We start from the raw sequence: 23,644 nt of genomic DNA, 5'->3' as shown, positions 1-23,644 counted from the left end.
CCAGACCGAGGGGGATTGACCGTCATCTTGAACTTCTTCCATTTTCTAATAATTGCACCAACAGTTGTTGCCTTCTCACCAAGCTGCTTGCCTATTGTCCTGTAGCCCATCCCAGCCTTGTGCAGGTCTACAATTTTATCCCTGATGTCCTTACACAGCTCTCTGGTCTTGGCCTTTGTGCAGAGGTTGGAGTCTGTTTGATTGAGTGTGTGGACAGGTGTCTTTTATACAGGTAATGAGTTCAAACAGGTGCAGTTAATACAGGTAATGAGTGGAGAACAGGAGGGCTTCTTAAAGAAAAACTAACAGGTCTGTGAGAGCCGGAATTCTTACTGGTTGGTAGGTGATCAAATACTTATGTCATGCAATAAAATGCAAATTAATTACTTAAAAATCATACAATGTGATTTTCTGGATTTTTGTTTTAGATTCTGTCTCTCACATTTGAAGTGTACCTATGATAAAAATTACAGACCTCTACATGCTTTGTAAGTAGGAAAACCTGCAAAATTGGCAATGTATCAAATACTTGTTCTCCCCACTGTGTGTGTATATGTATATATATATACACACATTTGAAGTCGGAAGTTTACATACACCTTAGCCAAATACATTTAAACTCAGTTTTTCAAATTTCCTGACATTTATTTCTAATAAAAATGCCCTGTTTTAGGTCAGTTAGGATCACCACTTTATTTTAAGAATGTTAAATGTCAGAATAATAGTAGAGAGAATGATTTATTTCAGCTTTTATTTCTTTCATCGCATTCCCAGTGGGTCAGAAGTTTACATACACTCAATTAGTATTTGGTAGCATTGCCTTTAAATTGTTTAACTTGGGTCAAACGTTTCGGGTAGCCTTCCACAAGTTTCCCACAATAAGTTGGGTGAATTTTGGCCCATTCCTCCTGACAGAGCTGGTGTAACTGAGTCAGGTTTGTAGGCCTCCTTGCTTGCACACGCTTTTTCAGTTCTGCCCACAAATGTTCTATAGGATTGAGGTCAGAGCTTTGTGATGGCCACTCCAATACCTTGACTTTGTTGTCCTTAAGCCATTTTGCCACAACTTTGGAAGTATGCTTAAGGTCATTGTCCATTTGGAAGACCTATTTGCGACCAAGCTTTAACATCCTGACTGATGTCTTGAGATGTTGCTTCAATATATCCACATAATTTTCCTTCCTCATGATGCCATCTATTTTGTGAAGTGCACTAGGCCCTCCTGCAGCAAAGCACCCCCACAGCATGAAGCTGCCACCCCCGTGCTTCACGGTTGGGATGGTGTTCTTCAGCTTGCAAGCCATCCCCTTTTCCCTCCAAACATAACGATGGTCATTATGGCCAAACAGTTCTATTTTTTTTTCATCAGACCAGAGGACATTTCTCCAAAAAGTACGATCTTTGTCCCCATGTGTATTTGCAAACCGTAGTCTGGCTTTTTTATGGCGGTTTTGGAGCAGTGGCTTCTTCCCTGCTGAGCGGCCTTTCAGGTTATGTCGATATAGGACACGTTTTACTGTGGATATAGATACGTTTGTACCTGTTTCCTCCAGCATCTTCACAAGGTCCTTTGCTGTTGTTCTGGGATTGATTTGCACTTTTCGCACCAAAGTACGTTCATCTCTAGGAGACAGAACGCGTCACCTCCCTGAGAGGTATGACGGCTGCGTGGTCCCATGGTGTTTATACATGCGTACAATTGATTGTATAGATGAACGTGGTACCTTCAGGCGTTTGGACATTTTTCCCAAGGATGAACCAGACTTGTGGAGGTCTACAATTTTTTTTCTTAGGTCTTGGCTGATTTCTTTTGATTTTCCCATGATGTCAAGTAAAGAGGCACTGAGTTTGAAGGTAGGCCTTGAAATACATCCACAGGTACACCTCCAATTGACTCAAATTATGTCAATTAGCCTATCAGAAGATTCTAAAGCCATGACATCATTTTCTGGAATTTTCCAAGCTGTTTAAAGGCACAGTCAAGTTAGTGTATGTAAACTTCTGACCCACTGGAATTGTGATACAGTGAATTATAAGTGAAATAATCTGTCTGTAAACAATTGTTGGAAAAATTACTTGTGTCATGCACAGTGGTTGAAAGGGGTTGAAAAACGAGTTTTAATGACTCCAACCTAAGTGTATGTAAACTTCCGACTTCAACTGTATATATATATATATATATATATACAGTGGGGGAAAAAAGTATTTAGTCAGCCACCAATTGTGCAAGTTCTTCCACTTAAAAAGATGAGAGAGGCCTGAAATTTTCATCATAGGTACACGTCAACTATGACAGACAAATTGAGAAAAAAAAATCCAGAAAATCACATTGTAGGATTTTTAATGAATTTATTTGCAAATTATGGTGGAAAATAAGTATTTGGTCAATAACAAAAGTTTCTCAATACTTTGTTATATACCCTTTGTTGGCAATGACACAGGTCAAACGTTTTCTGTAAGCCTTCACAAGGTTTTCACACACTGTTGCTGGTATTTTGGCCAATTCCTCCATGCAGATCTCCTCTAGAGCAGTGACGTTTTGGGGCTGTCGCTGGGCAACACGGACTTTCAATTCCCTCCAAAGATTTTCTATGGGGTTGAGATCTGGAGACTGGCTAGGCCACTCCAGGACCTTGAAATGCTTCTTACGAAGCCACTCCTGGAAAATAAGTATTTGGTCACCTACAATCAAGCAAGATTTCTGGCTCTCACAGACCTGTAACTTCTTCTTTAAGAGGCTCCTCTGTCCTCCACTCGTTACCTATATTAATGGCACCTGTTTGAACTTGTTATCAGTATAAAAGACACCTGTCCACAACCTCTAACAGTCACACTCCAAACTCCACTATGGCCAAGACCAAAGAGCTGTCAAAGGACACCAGAAACAAAATTGTAGACCTGCACCAGGCTGGAAAGACTGAATCTGCAATAGGTAAGCAGCTTGGTTTGAAGAAATCAACTGTGGGAGCAATTATTAGAAAATGGAAGACATACAAGACCACTGATAATCTCCCTCGATCTGGGGCTCCACGCAAGATCTCACCCTGTGGGGTCAAAATGATCACAAGAATGGTGAGCAAAAATCCCAGAACCACACGGGGGGACCTAGTGAATGACCTGGAGAGAGCTGGGACCAAAGTAACAAAGCCTACCATCAGTAACACACTACACCGCCAGGGACTCAAATCCTGCAGTGCGAGACGTGTCCCCCTGCTTAAGCCAGTACATGTCCATGCCCGTCTGAAGTTTGCTAAAGTGCATTTGGATTATCCAGAAGAGGATTGGGAGAATGTCATATGGTGGCTGACTAAATACTTTTTTTCCCCACTGTATGTTTGTTGAAATAGTCACAGAATTCTTTATGAGACAATAGGGCTGTGTTAAATCTAAAAAATCTAAAAAAGTATTTAGTCAGCCACGAATTGTGCAAGTTCTCCCACTTAAAAAGATGAGAGGCCTGTAATTTTCATCATAGGTACACGTCAACTATGCCAGACAAAATGAGGAAAAAAAATCCAGAAAATCACATTGTAGGATTTTTTATGAATTTATTTGCAAATTATGGTGGAAAATAAGTATTTGGTCAAAAACAAAAGTTTCTCAATACTTTGTTATATACCCTTTGTTGGCAATGACACAGGTCAAACATTTTCTGTAAGTCTTCACAAGGTTTTCACACACTGTTGCTGGTATTTTGGCCCATTCCTCCATGCAGATCTCCTCTAGAGCAGTGATGTTTTGGGGCTGTCGCTGGGCAACACGGACTTTCAACTCCCTCCAAAGATTTTCTATGGGGTTGAGATCTGGAGACTGGCTAGGCCACTCCAGGACCTCGAAATGCTTCTTACGAAGCCACTCCTTCGTTCCCCGGGCGGTGTGTTTGGGATCACTGTCATGCTGAAAGACCCAGCCACGTTTCAGCTTCAATGCCCTTGCTGATGGAAGGAGGTTTTCACTCAAAATCTCACGATACATGGCCCCATTAATTCTTTCCTTTACACGGATCAGTCGTCCTGGTCCCTTTGCAGAAAAACAGCCCCAAAGCATGATGTTTCCACCCCCATGCTTCACAGTAGGTATGGTGTTCTTTGGATGCAACTCAGCATTCTTTGTCCTCCAAACACGACGAGATGAGTTTTTACCAAAAAATTCTATTTTGGTTTCATCTGACCATATGACATTCTCCCAATCCTCTTCTGTATCATCCAAATGCACTCTAGCAAACTTCAGACGGGCCTGGACATGTACTGGCTTAAGCAGGGGGACACGTCTCGCACTGCAGGATTTGAGTCCCTGGCGGCGTAGTGTGTTACTGATGGTGGACTTTGTTACTTTGGTCCCAGCTCTCTGCAGGTCATTCACTAGGTCCCCCCGTGTGGTTCTGGGATTTTTGCTCACCGTTCTTGTGATCATTTTGACCCCACGGGGTGAGATCTTGCATGGAGCCCCAGATCAAGGGAGATTATCAGTGGTCTTGTATGTCTTCCATTTCCTAATAATTGCTCCCACAGTTGATTTCTTCTTACCAAGCTGCTTACCTATTGCAGATTCAATCTTCCCAGCCTGGTGCAGGTCTACAATTTTGTTTCTGGTGTCCTTTGACAGCTCTTTGGTCTTGGCCATAGTAGAGTTTGGAGTGTGACTTTTTGAGGTTGTGGACAGGTGTCTTTTATACTGATAACAAGTTCAAACAGGTGCCATTAATACAGGTAACGAGTGGAGGACAGAGGAGCCTCTTAAAGAAGAAGTTACAGGTCTGTGAGAGCCAGAAATCTTGCTTGTTTGTAGGTGACCAAATACTTATTTTCCACCATAATTTGCAAATAAATTCATAAAAAATCCTACAATGTGATTTTCTGGAGAATTTTTTTTCTCAATTTGTCTGTCATAGTTGACGTGTACCTATGATGAAAATTACAGGCCTCTCTCATCTTTTTAAGTGGGAGAACTTGCACAATTGGTGGCTGACTAAATACTTTTTTCCCCCACTGTATATATATATATATATATTCTACTGTAATCGGAATTAATGAATGGATGAATAAAATTCATTGCTGAGAGGGGTTTGTATTTCACAGTATTTTACTGCAATTACAAGGGATTGGTATACGCAGGTTGGCTCCTACTACATACACATTACAACATATTAATGAATATTTGGTGTTTTATATCACTTGCACTTCTAGAAGCCTTAACAAAGGATTCCAAACTGGCAGTGACTACAGGGCAAAACAGATCAAAAGGAGATGGCAAAATGCTCAACCATTTAAAGTTTAAAGCCCTATTTGGACGGGATTAGTTTTACCAAAGCACCACATGTAATTTTAGTCCACTCCGAATATGCCATTGCAGTCATTTTTACATGGCAGGAGACATAGCAGCGGAAGTAGGGGTTCTGAAAAATCTGAATTTAATTTATTTATATTTGTTAAATATTGTTAACCACTACGGGATCAGTGTCCGGTATACGGGACGGTTGAGCTAAAGTGCGCTAATGTGATTAGCATGACTGTTGTAAGTAACAGCAAACTTTCCAGGACATAGACATGTCTTATATGGGCAGAGAGCTTAAATTCTTGTTAATCTAAATGCATATCCTTCTTCAGGTCCTGACCTACAGGCAGTTAGATTTGGGTATGTCATTTTAGGCGAAAATTTAAAAAAAAAAGGTTCCGATCCTTAAGAGGTACCCAAAAAATGTTTCACAAATGTTGTGCACTGGGCCTTTAATAGTCCTGTATTAGTGGATATATCAGTCTGCAGCGCCAGCGTAACGGACATTCTGGGTTAAAAATTACATAACCAACTTTCTCTAGTAATACTAGTCCTGTGCAAATAGGGTTTAAGACTTGCTGCCACTCCAATCTGTCCCCTATACAAATTGATTGGGCACTATAAACACAGGAGTTAAATTGGTACAACATGGCCTTCCGGTTGAGCGAAGTCGCGCGCGATTTCTCCTCCGACAACTTTTTGTAAATAATCCTCAATTTCAGCTACATTCATACTTCTCATGCCCTCAAAAGTTATTTTAATTACCCAGTAATAGAGTGTACCTAAATTAGCAAGAGCAAACCAGTCACACGCTTTGGAAAATTGACAGAAAAACACTCACATTCCACCAAATCAACATCAGCTAAAATGGCTACCATCCCACCTTCATTGAAGGCTTCAATAGCCACTCCGGGCGATACCGCTAACCCGATAACACTGGAGATCCTTGTCAGAGAGCTGGCGAAATCACGTAAAAGTTTGGCAGCAGAACTCACCGAATTGCTGAATAATTCACTGGCGGCTGCTCTGGCTCCAATTCAGTCAACCGATGGAACCCATCGATACAAAGAAAAGGAGCTCGTCCTTCGGTGGGCAAGGGAAAACGGCGACATCACTTTCCAAGGCCCACAAGATCAAGTTCTACCAGGATTTCAGTTTTAGCCTGGCAAAGAAATCGACGAAATCAAGTCCACTCTGTACAAGAAGGGAATCCGCTTTGGGCTGATTTATCCTGCCCGTCTCCATGTCACCTTTGACGGCGAGGTCAATTGTTTCGAAACTCCTGAAGAAGCTGAGTTCCTCTACCGACAGCGCATACATTGAATGCCTGGATTAGGATGATTTCTCACCTGCCTGTATTATGTGAGTAACGTTAGTCCTAGTGACTGTGTGGACAGTAGGCTACATACATCTATGGCTATCTATCGATCCGTTTCTCGTGAAATAATCCTATGCTAAAACTTGCTGGCTACAGTAGGAATGTTTGAGGCAGCACATTAATAGTTTGTTGACAATGACATACTATGCTGTCTCACTGCTCTTTAAACTTTCATTTGATCTTGTTTAGTTTCTTAATAAAAGACAATCGCTGTTAAGCGCAGCGTTTTTATTTATTTGTTTTTACTAAGGCTTTGAACTTGCTGCTCCACTTATGGCAATCTATAGCCCACATGGTAGTTTGGCCGCCTTTAGCCTGGTCATTTCGGATACGAATGTTACTCGCTAGTTAAACACCGATCCTGTCTACGGATATTTGTGTGTGTGTATTTATAGACATTTTTCATTGGGGGTCTGCTTGATGTATACCATTTTTTTAAATTGTATTTTTGTATTCTTTTTTTAAATGGACATTCTGAACTACCATGGTTTACGTTGTCCTTAATTGCTATTCTCTTCTTATTTTACTCATGTTTAATGGTTACACTAGCTGAAGAGTTTAGACCCATGGTTCGTTTGCTTAATTGTACATATCCAAATTGCTAGTTGTCCGTTCGTATACTGTTATTTAATTGTTTCCCCCTAAAGGATGTTTGTAACAATTTACCAAGACAGGGGCTGACCCTTTTTAATTTAAAATGTGTCTCATTACGAATGTTTCTCATTACTCTGCCCTGTGGCCACACCTAGTGGACTACATTCATATTATGGCCATTGAAATGCCACCGATCGCTGTAAACGTTTGTCAATAACTGAGGCTGAAGGTTATACTCTTTGTTTAAAGTGTGACCGAAACCGAAATTGTGCACTTGCCTACTGCCATATGACATTTTTTTTATTTCAAGGGCGTATGTAACTTCTTTCCTAGGTCGGTTTGACCTCACTGCACATGCTTAGGGTAATCAACGGATGCTGAGTAAGATAATTCCTACTGCTCCTCTCGTTCATAATGAAGAGATTAGATTTGTATTTTTTACCTATTTTTTTTATTTGAATGGTATTGTACTATCACATTTTATTTTTATGAATGTTGGGGTTATGTTGGCATTATCCAAAGATTATTGTGCTCTATTTCTGTTTCTTTAAATGATTTGTTTCATGCTGCTCCTCAATCTCTTTTCCTGTATTTTTCATTTGACTTCTCTTATAAGGGTTCATGTCTAGTTCAACAAGTCAGGATGGTATTTGGGGGCTTCCAGTCAGACTGGTGACATGGAACATTTGTGGTTGTGGGGGGCAAATTAAGCTCTCCAGAGTATTTTCACATCTGAAGAGCCTGAATACTTAATCGCATTTCTTCAAGAAACGCACCTACGCGTTAATGACCATACTAGATTGCGTAAAGCATGGGTTGGAAAAGGTTTTTCATTCTAATTTTAACGGCAATGCCAGGGGAACAGCAATAGTGATTCACAAATGAGTACAGTTTTCACCCTCACAGATCATTCCAGATCCTGGCCGACATTATACCTTAGTTAGTGGCACCCTCTTCCAGACCCCTGTAGTACTTGTGAATGTTTACATCCCTAACTGGGATGACACTAGATTTATGACATCTCGTTTAGCCTCTCTCCCTAATCTTGACATCCACCGCCTCATCTTCGGGGGGACCTTAAATGTGTTGAACCAAGACTCGACCGGTCTAATCCCAGAACACTTACTCCTTCCAGGATGGCAAAAGCTCTTTCTACATTCATGACCCAAATGGGTTGTGTTGATTCTTGGTGCTTCCTCCACCCGGTCACAAAGGACTTCTCCTACTTTTCTCATGTTCATCAAGCCTACTCGTGCATAGACTACCTTTTTTTAGATAGAGCGCTTCTCCCCTCAGTTAAAACGACAGAATATTCTGCTATAGTAATTTCGGACCATTCCCCCTACATTCTGGACTCTTACTCCGAACGCAAAAAAAACGGTCGAATTGGAGATTTAACACAGCCCTATTGTCTAATAAAGAATTCTGTGACTATTTCAACAAACATACAGTGGGGAAACAAAGTATTTAGTCAGCCACCAATTGTGCAAGTTCTCCAACTTAAAAAGATGAGAGAGGCCTGTAATTTTCATCATAGGTACACGTCAACTATGACCGACAAATTGAGGGAAAAAAATCCAGAAAATCACATTGTAGGATTTTTAATGAATTTATTTGCAAATTATGGTGGAAAATAAGTATTTGGTCACCTACAAACAAGCAAGATTTCTGGCTCTCACAGACCTGTAACTTCTTCTTTAAGAGGCTCCTCTGTCCTCCACTCGTTACCTGTATTAATGGCACCTGTTTGAACTTGTTATCAGTATAAAAGACACCTGTCCACAACCTCAAACAGTCACACTTCAAACTCCACTATGGCCAAGACCAAAGAGCTGTCAAAGGACACCAGAAACAAAATTGTAGACCTGCACCAGGCTGGGAAGACTGAATATGCAATAGTTAAGCAGCTTGGTTTGAAGAAATCAACTGTGGGAGCAATTATTAGGAAATGGAAGACATACAAGACCACTGATAATCTCCCTCGATCTGGGGCTGCACGCAAGATCTCACCCCGTGGGGTCAAAATGATCACAAGAACGGTGAGCAAAAATCCCAGAACCACACGGGGGGACCTAGTGAATGACTTGCAGAGAGCTGGGACCAAAGTAACAAAGCCTACCATCAGTAACACACTACGCCGCCAGGGACTCAAATCCTGCAGTGCCAGACGTGTCCCCCTGCTTAAGCCAGTACATGTCCAGGCCCGTCTGAAGTTTGCTAGAGTGCATTTGGATGATCCAGAAGAGGATTGGGAGAATGTCATATGGTCAGATGAAACCAAAATATAACTTTTTGGTAAAAACTCAACTTGTCGTGTTTGGAGGACAAAGAATGCTGAGTTGCATCCAAAGAACACCATACCTACTATGAAGCATGGGGGTGGAAACATCATGCTTTGGGGCTGTTTTTCTGCAAAGGGACCAGGACGACTGATCCGTGTAAAGGAAAGAATGAATGGGGCCATGTATCGTGAGATTTTGAGTGAAAACCTCCTTCCATCAGCAAGGGCATTGAAGATGAAACGTGGCTGGGTCTTTCAGCATGACAATGATCCCAAACACACCGCCCGGGCAACGAAGGAGTGGCTTCGTAAGAAGCATTTCAAGGTCCTGGAGTGGCCTAGTCAGTCTCCAGATCTCAACCCCATAGAACATCTTTGGAGGGAGTTGAAAGTCCGTGTTGCCCAGCGACAGCCCCAAAACATCACTGCTCTAGAGGAGATCTGCATGGAGGAATGGGCCAAAATACCAGCAACAGTGTGTGAAAACCTTGAAGACTTACAGAAAACGTTTGACCTGTGTCATTGCCAACAAAGGGTATATAACAAAGTATTGAGAAACGTTTGTTATTGACCAAATACTTATTTTCCACCATAATTTGCAAATAAATTCATAAAAAATCCTACAATGTGATTTTCTGGATTTATTTTTCTCATTTTGTCTGTCATAGTTGACGTGTACCTATGATGAAAATTACAGGCCTCTCTCATCTTTTTAAGTGGGAGAACTTGCACAATTGGTGGCTGACTAAATACTTTTTTCCCCACTGTAGATGTATTCATTCAAACAAATAAAAATGACAACACCTCCCCCTCTCTTCTTTGGGAGACTTTCAAAGCTGTATTACGGGGAAAGATCATTTCTTACAATGCTCATTATGTCAAACAAAAACTGAAATGTCAAGAACTGGTGGACTCAATCCTGGCAATAGACCGCCAATATTCAACTTCACCATCCCCTGAATTATACGCAGAGAGGCTTAAACTTCAAACTCAATTTAATCTGCTTTCCACTGATAAAGCAGAGTATCTGTTGCAACGAACAAAGGGGACGTACTACGAATATGGTGACAAGGCCAGCCGCCTTTTGGCACACCAACTTAAACGCCAGTCAGCATCTCATCTTATCTCTCAGGTATATGACTCTTCCTGTAATCTTACAAGTGATTCCTCTAATATTAATTTAACTTTTGTGACATTTTATTCTAACCTCTATAAATCCGAACCCCCATCAGATAATATGGCTATGGACAACTTTATAGATAACTTGGATATTCCATCCATTGATATGGACATGAGGAAAGTTCTGGATAACCCTCTGCATCTAGATGAAACAACAAAGGGTCTAAATTAATGCAAAGTGGCAAGGCCCCTGGCCCTGATGGCTTCCCCGTCGATTTTAATAAAACATTCTCAGATCAACTCGCCCCATTACTATTAGATATGTTCACTGAATCGTTATCACACGCTAACTCAAGCCTCCATCTCACTTATACTCAAGAAAGATAAAGATCCGGCGGAATGTGGTGGCTTTCGGCCCATTTAACTTTTGAACACTGATGTTAAACTATTAGCTAAGGTTCTAGCATGCCGGTTGGAACCCTGCCTTCAGGATGTCATATCTGATGATCAAACGGGTTTAATCAAAGGGCGATAACTGTTTTCCAATGTGCGGCGTCTTTTGAACATTATACTCTCTCCTTCGGTCTCTCCAGACCCCGAAATTGTTGTTTCTTGATGCAGAGAAGGTTTTCAACCGGGTGGAGAGGGATTATTTAACATTTTGGGAAGATTTGGTTTTGGGTCCAATTTCATCTCATGGATATGTCTGCTCTATTCTGCTCCTATGGCTAGCGTACACACCAACTCTTAACATTCAAAATACTTCGCCCTCTCCAGAGGGACCCGTCAAGGGTGTCCTATGTCCCCGCTCCTTTTTGCACTTGCGATAGAACCGCTTTCCTTGGCCTTAAAATGATCATCATCATTCACTGGAATCCGAGCTGGTGAACACAGTGTCACTGTATGCAGATGATCTACTGTTATATATCACTAACCCTGTGAACTCTGTTGATAACATGCTGCATATTTTAAACACATTTGGATCATTCTCAGGTTACAAATTGAACATTCAGAAAAGTGAATGTTTTCCGATCAACCCCGCTGCCAAGCAAATTCCCCCTGGAGCCCTGCTTTTCCATCTGTCGCCCTCTGGTTTTTCCTATTTAGGTCTGACTAACACATTCTCTGGCTACCCTCCATAAAACTAACTTTGCAAGTCTAGTCACACAAGTTAAAGCAGATTTACAACGCTGGGATAGCTTGCCTCTTTCCTTAGCTGGCAGAATCCAATCTGTTAAAATGAACATTTTACCTAGGTTTCTACATGTCTTCCGATCTTTCTGCCGAAATCATTTTTTACCAAGTTGGATAGGCTCATCAGTTACTTTATCTGGGCAGGCAAATCACCTAGGATACATAGAGCAATACTTCAACGGAGGAAACAAGATGGAGGATTGGCACGTCCAAATTTACTGCTTTACTTTTGGGCAGCCAATATTCAAAATGTTATGGTCTGGTGTAATACTCCAAGTACCAACTGGTGCTCATTAAAAGCACACTCCTGCCAATCATCCTCCCTTTTTGCAATACTTGTGCCCCACTATTCTTGTGTCCTTCAAAGTATACTGGAAACCCCATTGTGCTCTCTATTTTGAAGATCTGGAGACAATTTCGTAAACATTTAGACTTTCTGCCCCTTCTTTTCTAAGCCGTATTTGTAACAACCACCTATTTTTACTCTCCAAACTCCACCAGGCTTTGGTTGTGGCGAGAGAGAGGTTTGGTATGTTTCAAATATTTATTTTTAGATGGGAAGTTTGCCAGTTTTTAATGATCTCGTAGCTAAATGTAATCTGGTTTATTCTAATCTTTTCCTCTATTTTCAAGCCCGTACCTTTTTGTTTGCTCTCATTTTCCCACCTTTCCTTAACCACCTCCCAAGACTTTGCTAGAATAGATTTTGTCCCTGCCGTGGATTCGGCAGGGTCTGATTTCTAGATTATATGACATTATGCTTTCCTCTGAACCCTCTCCAAACAACAAAATCAAGACCGACTGGGGTAGTGAACTTGAACTTACAGATGACTGGTGGGAGGGAGGCCCTTCTTAGGGTTAACTCCACATCCTCATGTGCTCGTTTAAGATTAATTTAGTTCAAGGTCTTGCACAGAATTCACTACACCAAAGAAAAACGTTGTAAATTCCTCCCAGACACAAATGACACGTGATAGATGTTCAATCACTCCGGCAGACCACACCCATATGTTTTATTCATGTTCTAAGCTGTCTGAGTATTGGTCATCCTTTTTTAATACTCTCAAATTCTAGATATTGACCTGCAGCCTTGTGCTATAATAGCTGTATTTGGACTTCCATCTTTGTTACCTAGTCTCACTAAAAGTAAAGCAGACGTTGTAGCGTTTGCTTCCCTCATAGCCCGCCGGCAGATCTTGCTTAATTGGAAATCCTCCAAACCTCCCACTGTATCAGCCTGGTTGAAATATGTATTTTCTACACTTAGAATTGTTTTTATATACTTTGAGAGGTTGTACTGATAACTTTTTCTTGAGATGGCAGCCTTTAATTTCCTTTTTTGAACAGTTGCCTTCTATTGATCAGGAGTAAGAATTTGGGCCATCAAGGGATATGAGAGGGTGTGGGAGGGATAGTATGTTGTGATATTTTTTATTTATTTTTGTATGTATGTGTGCATACATATGTATATTTATAAATTATTTCCAATTGTATGTTTTAATTTTTGTATGTATGCTGCTTTCGTTAAGGGGAGGGAGGTGTTTCAATAAGTATAGGGGGATAAAAGGATGCATCTGTTAAATTTGCAATTTGTATTTATATGTCTAATAAAAACATAATTAAAAAATCAAATAATTGGTACAGCATTCTCACTCACGGGTGCAACAAATATAGCCTTGTACAAGGCACGCCTCAACATATGTTAATGCACCAGAAACAACAATACTATGCACCGGATGGACATCATGAAAATGATCGGAGAGGTTGAGAGTAGAAGAAGTTCAGGAGAAAAAACAAACAAAATATAATTATTGTAAAATTGACTGTCTATAAAATGTAGATAGTAAGTATAAGCTGGAAGTAGAGGCCTAAGCATTGTTGTTCACTAGTTTACTCCAAGTTGGGAAAGGGTGGCGGGGTTGGAAAGTAATAAAGGGGAATATATATATTTTTTTAAAGGATGTGTGTGTGTGTGTATATATATATATATTTATGTGTATATATTTTATATTTATATATAAAAAAACATGGGGGATTGGAAGTGATGCAGACATTGATGTGATGCAGTACATTGATGGAAGTTACAATCTGTCTGCAATATTAAGCTGATCTACCGAAAAAAGAAAAAAAAAGACAACACTATGCACCCACTAGTGGTCAAAAGGTATTTGGTGCTCCAAAGATACGGTACTGTATTCTGTGGGGTGGAATTACAGTACCATTTGAAATACAGCAATTGTTTGCCGCGCCCGCAACATTTTCCCACAATGCAGCAGCATTTACAGTATGCTGCAGTAAAACGTTTCAGTAATTTACAGGTGATAATACCCCAAATGACCATAACATTTACAGTTTTCCATTACAGTGCGTGTCCGTGCATGTGCGTACACACGCCTACTACTCTACATTACCTGACTTCAAATTCTTGAAGTAATAACTTATTTTGATGCCTACGTCTTTTATGCACCTCATTACATTTCAAAGCATCAGACAAAAATCCCCCGAAACGTATGTGTTCTTACTTCCAAAAGGTATTTGTCCGAGGCTTTCGCTGAAACAATGGGACGAGTTTCTACATGTTGAGGAATTGTAACAGGTTTCTCTGCTACACTAATTCCTAACCAGCAAGACCAGACTTGAGTTGTAAAGCAAACAGTAAGTATTGTAGCTACAGTGTTTGTTTGAGAAATCATTCTACCTCCCTCCGAGGCCTGTTTCAAATCAGTATATTTGCTTTCGAAATGGTGCACAAGTGGTAGTGCACAACTTTTGATAAGGTGCTATGGGAACAAGGTGCCATGTTGGATGAATCCTACATCTTAGTGTTTGGTCCAGAGAGGGCCATAGTCTGAGTATGTAGGTCTAATATAACATCAGTGTTGCGTTGAAAGAACAATACTTTGTTCTTTATAAATGGCTCAGGTATATAAGCTACAACTAACATCCTCAAGTTCTTGAGCTAGCATAACAACACTGTTTAGCCCAGGTACAGTGGCTCCCGTAGGACATCTAAGGTGAGTCAAAATGAACACACAATAACGCCAAGGGACTGGCAAAGCAAACATAACAATCAAATATATCCTATTTTTTCCTTGCAACTGTCTAGATTAGAACCGTGGGTAACACTTTTAATTTTAAGGTACACACATTATAGTGTATAAGTATGTAGATAAGTAGTTTAAGGCCTTTATAATGTCTTATTAGCCATATATTAGGCCTTAATTAAGTGTTTTCTAATTCAAACATAAGTCATGTATTACTGGCCAATCCTTAATATCCTAATTATTAGCTGTAATAAAGATGTATTCATAGATAATCAAAAGCAAATTACACAGATTCTTAGTAAGCTGTCTCAATGGGACTAGTAAGAGCATACTACCTCAATATTTGTACCCAATTGTAAAGTGTGACCATAATTTTACTTGCAGAAGAATTGCTGATTTTTTTAAATCCAGAAATTACCTAATTGGACAAAGGGGCACACCTCCAACCATATGCCACACAGCCAACATTCAAGTCCAAATTTGATCTAAACAATTAGCAACAAAACTTCCATTTATACTTCAATATATGAATGTCGGATATATAGCATATACAGTGAGGGAAAAAGGTATTTGATCCCCTGCTGATTTTGTACGTTTGCCCACTGACAAAGACATAATCAGTCTATAATTCTAATGGTAGGTTTATTTGAACAGTGAGAGACAGAATAACAACAACAAAATCCAGAAAAACGCATGTAAAAAATGTTATAAATTGATTTGCATTTTAATGAGGGAAATAAGTATTTGACCCTTGTGCAAAACATGACTTAGTACTTGGTGGCAAAACCCTTGTTGGCAATCACAGAGGTCAGACGTTTCTTGTAGTTGGCCACCAGGTTTGCACACATCTCAGGAGGGATTTTGTCCCACTCCTCTTTGCAGATCTTCTCCAAGTCATTAAGGTTTCGAGGCTGACGTTTGGCAACTCGAACCTTCAGCTCCCTCCACAGATTTTCTATGGGATTAAGGTCTGGAGACTGGCTAGGCCACTTAATCTTAATGTGCTTCTTCTTGAGCCACTCCTTTGTTGCCTTGGCCGTGTGTTTTGGGTCATTGTCATGCTGGAATAACCATCCACGACCAATTTTCAATGCCCTGGCTGAGGGAAGGAGGTTCTCACCCAAGATTTGACGGTACATGGCCCCGTCCATCGTCCCTTTGATGCGGTGAAGTTGTCCTGTCCCCTTAGAAGAAAAACACCCCCAAAGCATAATGTTTCCACCTCCATGTTTGACGGTGGGGATGGTGTTCTTGGGGTCATAGGCAGCATTCCTCCTCCTCCAAACACGGCGAGTTGAGTTGATGCCAAAGAGCTCAATTTTGGTCTCATCTGACCACAACACTTTCACCCAGTTCTCCTCTGAATCATTCAGATGTTCATTGGCAAACTTCAGACGGGCCTGTATACAGTTGAAGTCGGAAGTTTACATACACCTTAGCTAAATACATTTAAACTCAGTTTTTAACAATTCCTGACATTTAATTCTAGTAAAAATGCCCTGTTTTAGGTCAGTTAGGATCACCACTTTATTTTAAGAATGTGAAATGTCAGAATAATAGCAGAGAGAATGATTTATTTCAGCTTTTATTTCTTTCATCGCATTCCCAGTGGGTCAGAAGTTTACATACACTCAATTAGTATTTGGTAGCGTTGCCTTTAAATTGTTTAACTTAGGTCAAATGTTTCGGGTAGCCTTCCACAAGCTTCCTACAATAAGTTGGGTTAATTTTGGCCCATTCCTCCTGACAGAGCTGGTGTAACTGAGTCAGGTTTGTAGGCCTCCTTGCTCGCACACGCTTTTTCAGTTCTGCCCACACATTTTCTATAGGATTGAGGTCAGGGCTTTGTGATGGCCACTCCAATACCTTGACTTTGTTGTCCTTAAGCCATTTTGGCACAACTTTGGAAGTATGCTTGGGGTCATTGTCCATTTGGAAGACCCATTTGCGACCAAGCTTTAACTTCCTGACTGATGTCTTGAGATTTTGCTTCAATATATCCACATAATTTTCCTTCCTCATGATGCCATCTATTTTGTGAAGTGCACCAGTCCCTCCTGCAACAAAGCACCCCCACATCATGATGCTGCCACCCCCGTGCTTCACAGTTGGGATGGTGTTCTTCGGCTTGCAAGCCTTCCCCTTTTTCCTCCAAACATAACGATGGTCATTATGGCTAAACAGTTCTGTTTTTGATTCATCAGACCAGAGGACATTTCTCCAAAAAGTATGATCTTTGTCACCATGTGCAGTTGCAAACCATAGTCTTGCTTTTTTATGGCGGTTTTGAAGCAGGGGCTTCTTCCTTGCTTAGCGGCCTTTCAGGTTATGTCGATATAGGACTCGTTTTACTGTGGATATAGATACTTTTGTACCTGTTTCCTCCAGTATCTTCACAAGGTCCTTTGCTGTTGTTCTGGGATTGATTTGCACTTTTCGCACACAAAGTACTTTCATCTCTAGGAGACAGAACGCGTCCCTTCTTGAGCGGTATGACGGCTGCGTGGTCCCATGGTGTTTATACTTGCATACTATTGTTTGTACAGATGAACGTGGTACCTTCAGGAGTTTGTAAATTGCTCCCAAGGATGAACCAGACATGTGGAGGTCTACAATTCTTTTTCTGAGGTCTTGGCTGATTTCTTTTGATTTTCCCATGATGTCAAGCAAAGAGGCACTGAGTTTGAAGGTAGGCCTTGAAATACATCCACAGGTACACCTCCAATTGACTCAAATTATGTCACTTAGCCTATCAGAAGCTTCTAAAGCCATGACATCATTTTCTGAAAATGTCCAAGCTGTTTAAAGGCGCAATCAATTTAGTGTATGTAAACTTCAGACCCAATTGTGATCCAGTGAATTATAAGTGAAATAATCTGTCTGTAAACAATTGTTGGAAAAATGACTTGTGTCATGCACAAAGTAGATATCCTAACCAACTTGCCAAAACTATAGTTTGTTAACAAGAAATTTGTGGAGTGGTTGAAAAACGAGTTTTAATGACTCCAACCTAAGTGTATGTAAACTTCCGACTTCAACTGTATGTGCTTTCATGAGCAGGGGGACCTTGCGGGCGCTGCAGGATTTCAGTCCTTCATGGCATAGTGTGTTACCAATTGTTTTCTTGGTGACTATGGTCCCAGCTGCCGTGAGATAATTGACAAGATCCTCCCGTGTAGTTCTGGGCTGATTCGTCACCATTCTCATGATCATTGCAACGCCACGAGGTGAGAGCTTGCATGGAGCCCCAGGCCGAGGGAGATTGACAGTTCTTTTGTGTTTCTTCCATTTGCGAATAATCGCACCAACTGTTGTCACCTTCTCACCAAGCTGCTTGGCGATGGTCTTGTAGCCCATTCCAGCCTTGTGTAGGTCTACAATCTTGTCCTTGACATCCTTGGAGAGCTCTTTGGTCTTTGCCATGGTGGAGAGTTTGGAATCTGATTGATTGATTGCTTCTGTGGACAGGTGTCTTTTATACAGGTAATAAACTGAGACTAGGAGCACTCCCTTTAAGAGTGTGCTCCTAATCTCAGCTCGTTACCTGTATAAAAAGACACCTGGGAGCCAGACATTTTTCTGATTGAGAGGGGGTCAAATACTTATTTCCCTCATTAAAATGCAAATCAATTTATACAATTTTTGACATGCGTTTTTCTGGATTTTGTTGTTATTCTCTCACTGTTAAAATAAATCTACCATTAAAATTATAGACTAATCATTTCTTTGTCAGTGGGCAAACGTACAAAATCAGCAGGGGATCAAATACTTTTTTCCCTCACTAATTATATAATGTGAATCGAGCAAAACTAATGTTGGCTATTTGACACACTACCGGTCAAAAGTTTTAGAACACCTACTCATTCAAGGGTTTTTCTTTATTTTTACTATTTTCTACATTGTAGAATAATAGTGAAGACATCAAAACTATGAAATAAGACATATGGAATCATGTAGTAACCAAAAAAGTGTTAAACTAATCAAAATATATTTTATTTTTGAGATTCTTCAAATAGCCACCCTTTGTCTTGATGACAGCTTTGCACACTCTTGGCATTCTCTCAACCAGCTTCATGAGGTAGTCACCTGGAATGCATTTCAATTAACAGGTGTGCCTTCTTTAAAAGTACATTTGTGGAATTTCTTTCCATCTTAATGCGTTTGAGCCAATCAGTTGTGTTGTGACAAGGTAGGGGTGGTATACAGAAGATAGCCCTATTTGGTAAAAGACCAAGTCCATATTATGGCAAGAACAGCTCAAATAAGCAAAGAGAAATGACAGTCCATCATTACTTTAAAACATGGTCAGTCAATATGGAACATTTCAAGAACTTTTCAAGTTTATTCAAGTGCAGTCGCAAAAACCATCAAGTGCTATGATGAAACTGGCTCTCATGAGGACTGCCACGGGAATGGAAGACCCAGAGTTACCTCTGCTGCAGAGGATAAGTTCATTAGAGTTACCAGCCTCAGAAATTGCAGCCCAAATAAATGCTTCACAGAGTTCAAGTCACAGACACATCTCAACATCAACTGTTCAGAGGGGACTGTGTGAATCAGGCCTTCATGGTCGAATTGCTGCAAATAAACCACTACTAAAGGACACCAATGAAAATAATTGCTTGGGCCAAGTCTTTGTGAGACGCGGTGTGGGTGAACGTATGATCTCCGTATGTGTAGTTCCCACCGTGAAGCATGGAGGAGGTGGTGTTATGGTGTTGGGGTGCTCTGCTGGTGACACTGTCTGTGATTTATTTAGAATTCAAGGCACACTTAACCAGCATGGCTACCACAGCATTCTGCAGCAATATGCCATCCCATCTGGTTTGGGCTTAGTGGGACTATAATTTGTTTTTCAACAGGACAATAACCCGACACACCTCCAGGCTGTGTACGGGCTATTTTACCAAGAAGGAGAGTGATGGAGTGCTGCGTCATATGACCTGGCCTCCACAATCCCTCGACGTCAACCAAATTGAGATGGTTTGGGATGAGTTGCACCGAAGAGTGAAGGAAAAGCTCAGCATATGTGGGAACTCCTTCAAGACTGTTGGAAAAGCATTCCAGGTGAAGCTGGTTGAGAGAATGCCAAGAGTGTGCAAAGTTGTCATCAAGGTAAAGTGTGGCTATTTGAAGAATCTCAAAAATAAAATATATTTTGATTTGTTTAACACTATTTTGGTTACTACATGATTCCATGCATTATTTAATAGTTTTGATGTCTTCACTATTATTCTACAATGTAGAAAATAGTGAAAAATAAAGAAAAACCCTTGAATGAGTAGGTGTTCTAAAACTTTTGACCGGTAGTGTATATAAATCAATTTATTACGTAGTCAAACTACACAAATCCTCAGTTTCAGGCAGACGTGCCCTTTTGCGATTCATAATCTAATCTTATACAGTCAACATTCATATATATGGAATTATAAATGGAAATTTAGTTGTTTACATCATGGATGAATTGCATTTGAGGGGAGGTGTGTCCCTTTCTGTCCAAAGTGGTCATTTCTGGAAGAATGTTCTGCAAGTAAATACAGTATCTCACAAAAGTGAGTACACCCCTCACATTTTTGTAAATATTTGAGTATATCTTTTCATGACAACACTGAAGAAATGACACTTTGCTACAATGTAAAGTAGTGTGTACAGCTTGTATAACAGTGTAAATTTACTGTCCCCTCAAAATAACACAACAAACAGCCATTAATGTCTAAATCGCTGGCAACAAAAGTGAGTACACCCCTAAGTGAAAATGTCAAAATTGGGCAAAAGTGTCAATATTTTGTGTGGCCACCATCATTTTCCAGCACTGCCTTAACTCTCTTGGGCATGGAGTTCACCAGAGCTTCATAGGTTGCCACTGGAGTCCTCTTCCACTCCTCCATGACGACATCACAGAGCTGGTGGATGTTAGAGACCTTGCACTCCTCCACCTTCCGTTTGAGGATGCCCCACAGATGCTCAATAGGGTTTAGGTCTGGAGACATGCTTGGTCAGTCCATCACCTTTACCCTCAGCTTCTTTAGCAAGGCAGTGGTCGTCTTGGAGGTGTGTTTGGGGTCGTTATCATGTTGGAATACTGCCCTGCGGCCCAGTCTCCGAAGGGAGGGGATCATGCTCTGCTTCAGTATGTCACAGTACATGTTGGCATTCATGGTTCCCTCAATGAACTGTAGCTCCCCAGTGCCGGCAGCACTCATGCAGCCCCAGACCATGACACTCCCACCACCATGTTTGACTGTAGGCAAGACACACTTGTCTTTGTACTCCTCACCTGGTTGCCGCCACACACGCTTGACACCATCTGAACCAAATAAGTTTATCTTGGTCTCATCAGACCACAGGACATGGTTTCAGTAATCCATGTCCTTAGTCTGCTTGTCTTCAGCAAACTGTTTGCGGGCTTTCTTGTGCATCATCTTTAGAAGAGGCTTCCTTCTGGGACGACAGCCATGCAGACCAATTTGATGCAGTGTGCAGCATATGGTCTGAGCACTGACAGGCTGACCCCCCCAACCCCTTCAACCGCTGCAGCAATGCTGGCAGCACTCATACGTCTATTTCCCAAAGACAACCTCTGGATATGACGCTGAGCACGTTCACTCAACTTCTTTGGTCGACCATGGCGAGGCCTGTTCTGAGTGGAACTTGTCCTGTTAAACCGCTGTATGGTCTTGGCCACCGTGCTGCAGCTCAGTTTCAGGGTCTTGGCAATCTTCTTATAGCCCAGGCCATCTTTATGTAGAGCAACAATTATTTTTTTCAGATCCTCAGAGAGTTCTTTGCCATGTTGAACTTCCAGTGACCAGTATGAGGGAGTGTGAGAGCGATGACACCAAATTTAACACACCTGCTCCCCATTCACACGTGTGACCTTGTAACACTAACGAGTCACATGACACCGGGGAGGGAAAATGGCTAATTATTTTGAGGGGACAGCAAATGTACACTGTTATACAAGCTGTACATTCACTACTCTACATTGTAGCAAAGTGTCATTTTTTCAGTGTTGTCACATGAAAAGATATACTCAAATATTTACAAAAATGTGAGGGGTGTACTCACTTTTGTGAGATACTGTATATGGTCAAACTTTGGAATAGGGAACACAAATTGAGGTAGTATGCCCTTATTTGTCCCACATTGAGACGGCTTACTAAGAGTCTGTTTCTTGTCTAACTTGTTTTTTATCAACTATTAATTTGCAATTATTATACCAAACAATTAGGTTATTAGGCAGAATTACAAGGAAAAAGTACTGTGAAAGTTCAAGGAGGTTTGTTTGGTGTGTGTGTGTGTACTAGATAAGGTGTGTTCTTTTACTGAGTAATAGTGTAAATATGTTCGACATGTATTGACTTGCTGTGTGCAGCTTATTTATTAAGTTATTACTTTATAAGACAAGAACATTTGAACTTAGATTTACTTACACTGAGTGTACAAAACATTAGGAACACCTTCCTAATATTGAGTTGCACCCCCTTTTGCCTTCAGAACAGCCTCAATTCGTCTGGGCATCGACTCTACAAGGTGTAAAAAGCGTTCCACAGGTATGCTGGCCCACAGTTGTGTCAAGTTGGCTGGATGTCCTTTGGGTGGTGGACCATTCTTGATACACACGGGAAACTGTTGAGCGTGAAAAACCCAGCAGCATTGCAGTTTTTGACACAAACCGGTGTGCCTGGCACGTACTACAATACCCCGTTCAAAGGCACATAAATATTATTTATTGCCCAGTCACCCTCTGAATGGCCCACATACACAATCCATGTCTCATTTGTCTCACTGCTTAAAAATCCTTCTTTAACCTGTCTCCTCCCCTTCATCTACACTGATTTGAAGTGGAATTAACAAGTGACATCAATAAGGGAGCATAGCTTTCACCTGGATTCACCTGGTCAGTCTGTCATGGAAAGAGCAGGTTTTCTTAATGTTTTGTACACTCAGTGTAAAAGGCAAAACTGATCCTAAATCAGAACTTCTATTCTGAAACACTTGATAGGATACATAGGGCTCCAGGACTACCAATGTATTTGCATTCATATTTCTGATGTGTATATCTATATATTTTGTTATCCGAGGGTATGCTAATAGCTCCTGTTTTTGTTAACTTTACTGACTATTCCCATTGACTGACAGGACCAGAGTCAGGAGGGAGGTGTGGGGGAAAAAAGAGGGAAAACATACTCACCAAATAGTCCTTATCCTGGGAAAGAGATGGAGTAGAGGCTTCCTTTATTTCATTTCTTAGTCTTCTTCCTACTTTTCTCGATACTCCTCTTTCTCTCCTCCTTATCCCTTACTTTCTCTCTCACTTTCTCTGTGTTTTCACTGAGCTGTCATGCTTGCTGTAGCATGCTATAGCAGAGTAAAAGGAAAGGGATGTATTGTTGTATAATGTAGTGTGTATGACCCCTCCTGGCTGTAAAGATGAGAGTGAGAGACATGCACACACAGTAAAAAAAAAAGAAAGTGAATTAGTCACATGCCATGCCCACGTTTCACAATCTATCATCGAATCCTGAGATAGAGAGCGAGAAAGAATGAGTGAGAACTTTAAAAAATGACAAACATTCTAGGAGTAAATAAATAATGTAAGAGCCAATCACAGTGAGTTGTACGTATAATCAATAACAATTGATGATAACAATCAATTGAGAGGGTAAGAGAGAAATGCACAAGTGATTTAAACCATTTATTATTAACCCTCAACTGTCACATCAGTTCCCTTATCTATTTTCACTCTAGATAGTGACG

The 23,644-nt window shown here is 40.8% G+C and overlaps 1 protein-coding gene across 1 annotated transcript in view; it reads right to left on the bottom strand.

Annotated features, from left to right (window-relative positions):
- Positions 1 to 23,325, bottom strand: part of LOC311131735 (leukotriene B4 receptor 2-like) — a 34,890-nt gene extending 11,565 nt beyond the window's left edge. Inside the window, exon 1 of the mRNA XM_084164857.1 lies at positions 23,079 to 23,325. The gene's annotated coding sequence lies outside the window, so the exon portion shown is untranslated. The remainder of the gene's footprint in view (positions 1 to 23,078) is intronic.
- Between the last annotated feature and the right edge of the window lie 319 nt (positions 23,326 to 23,644).

This window comes from Coregonus lavaretus (assembly GCF_964263955.1).
Source record: "Coregonus lavaretus genome assembly, chromosome: 7".
Classification (NCBI taxonomy): domain Eukaryota; kingdom Metazoa; phylum Chordata; class Actinopteri; order Salmoniformes; family Salmonidae; genus Coregonus; species Coregonus lavaretus.
This window is presented reverse-complemented; position numbering and strand designations above follow the sequence as displayed.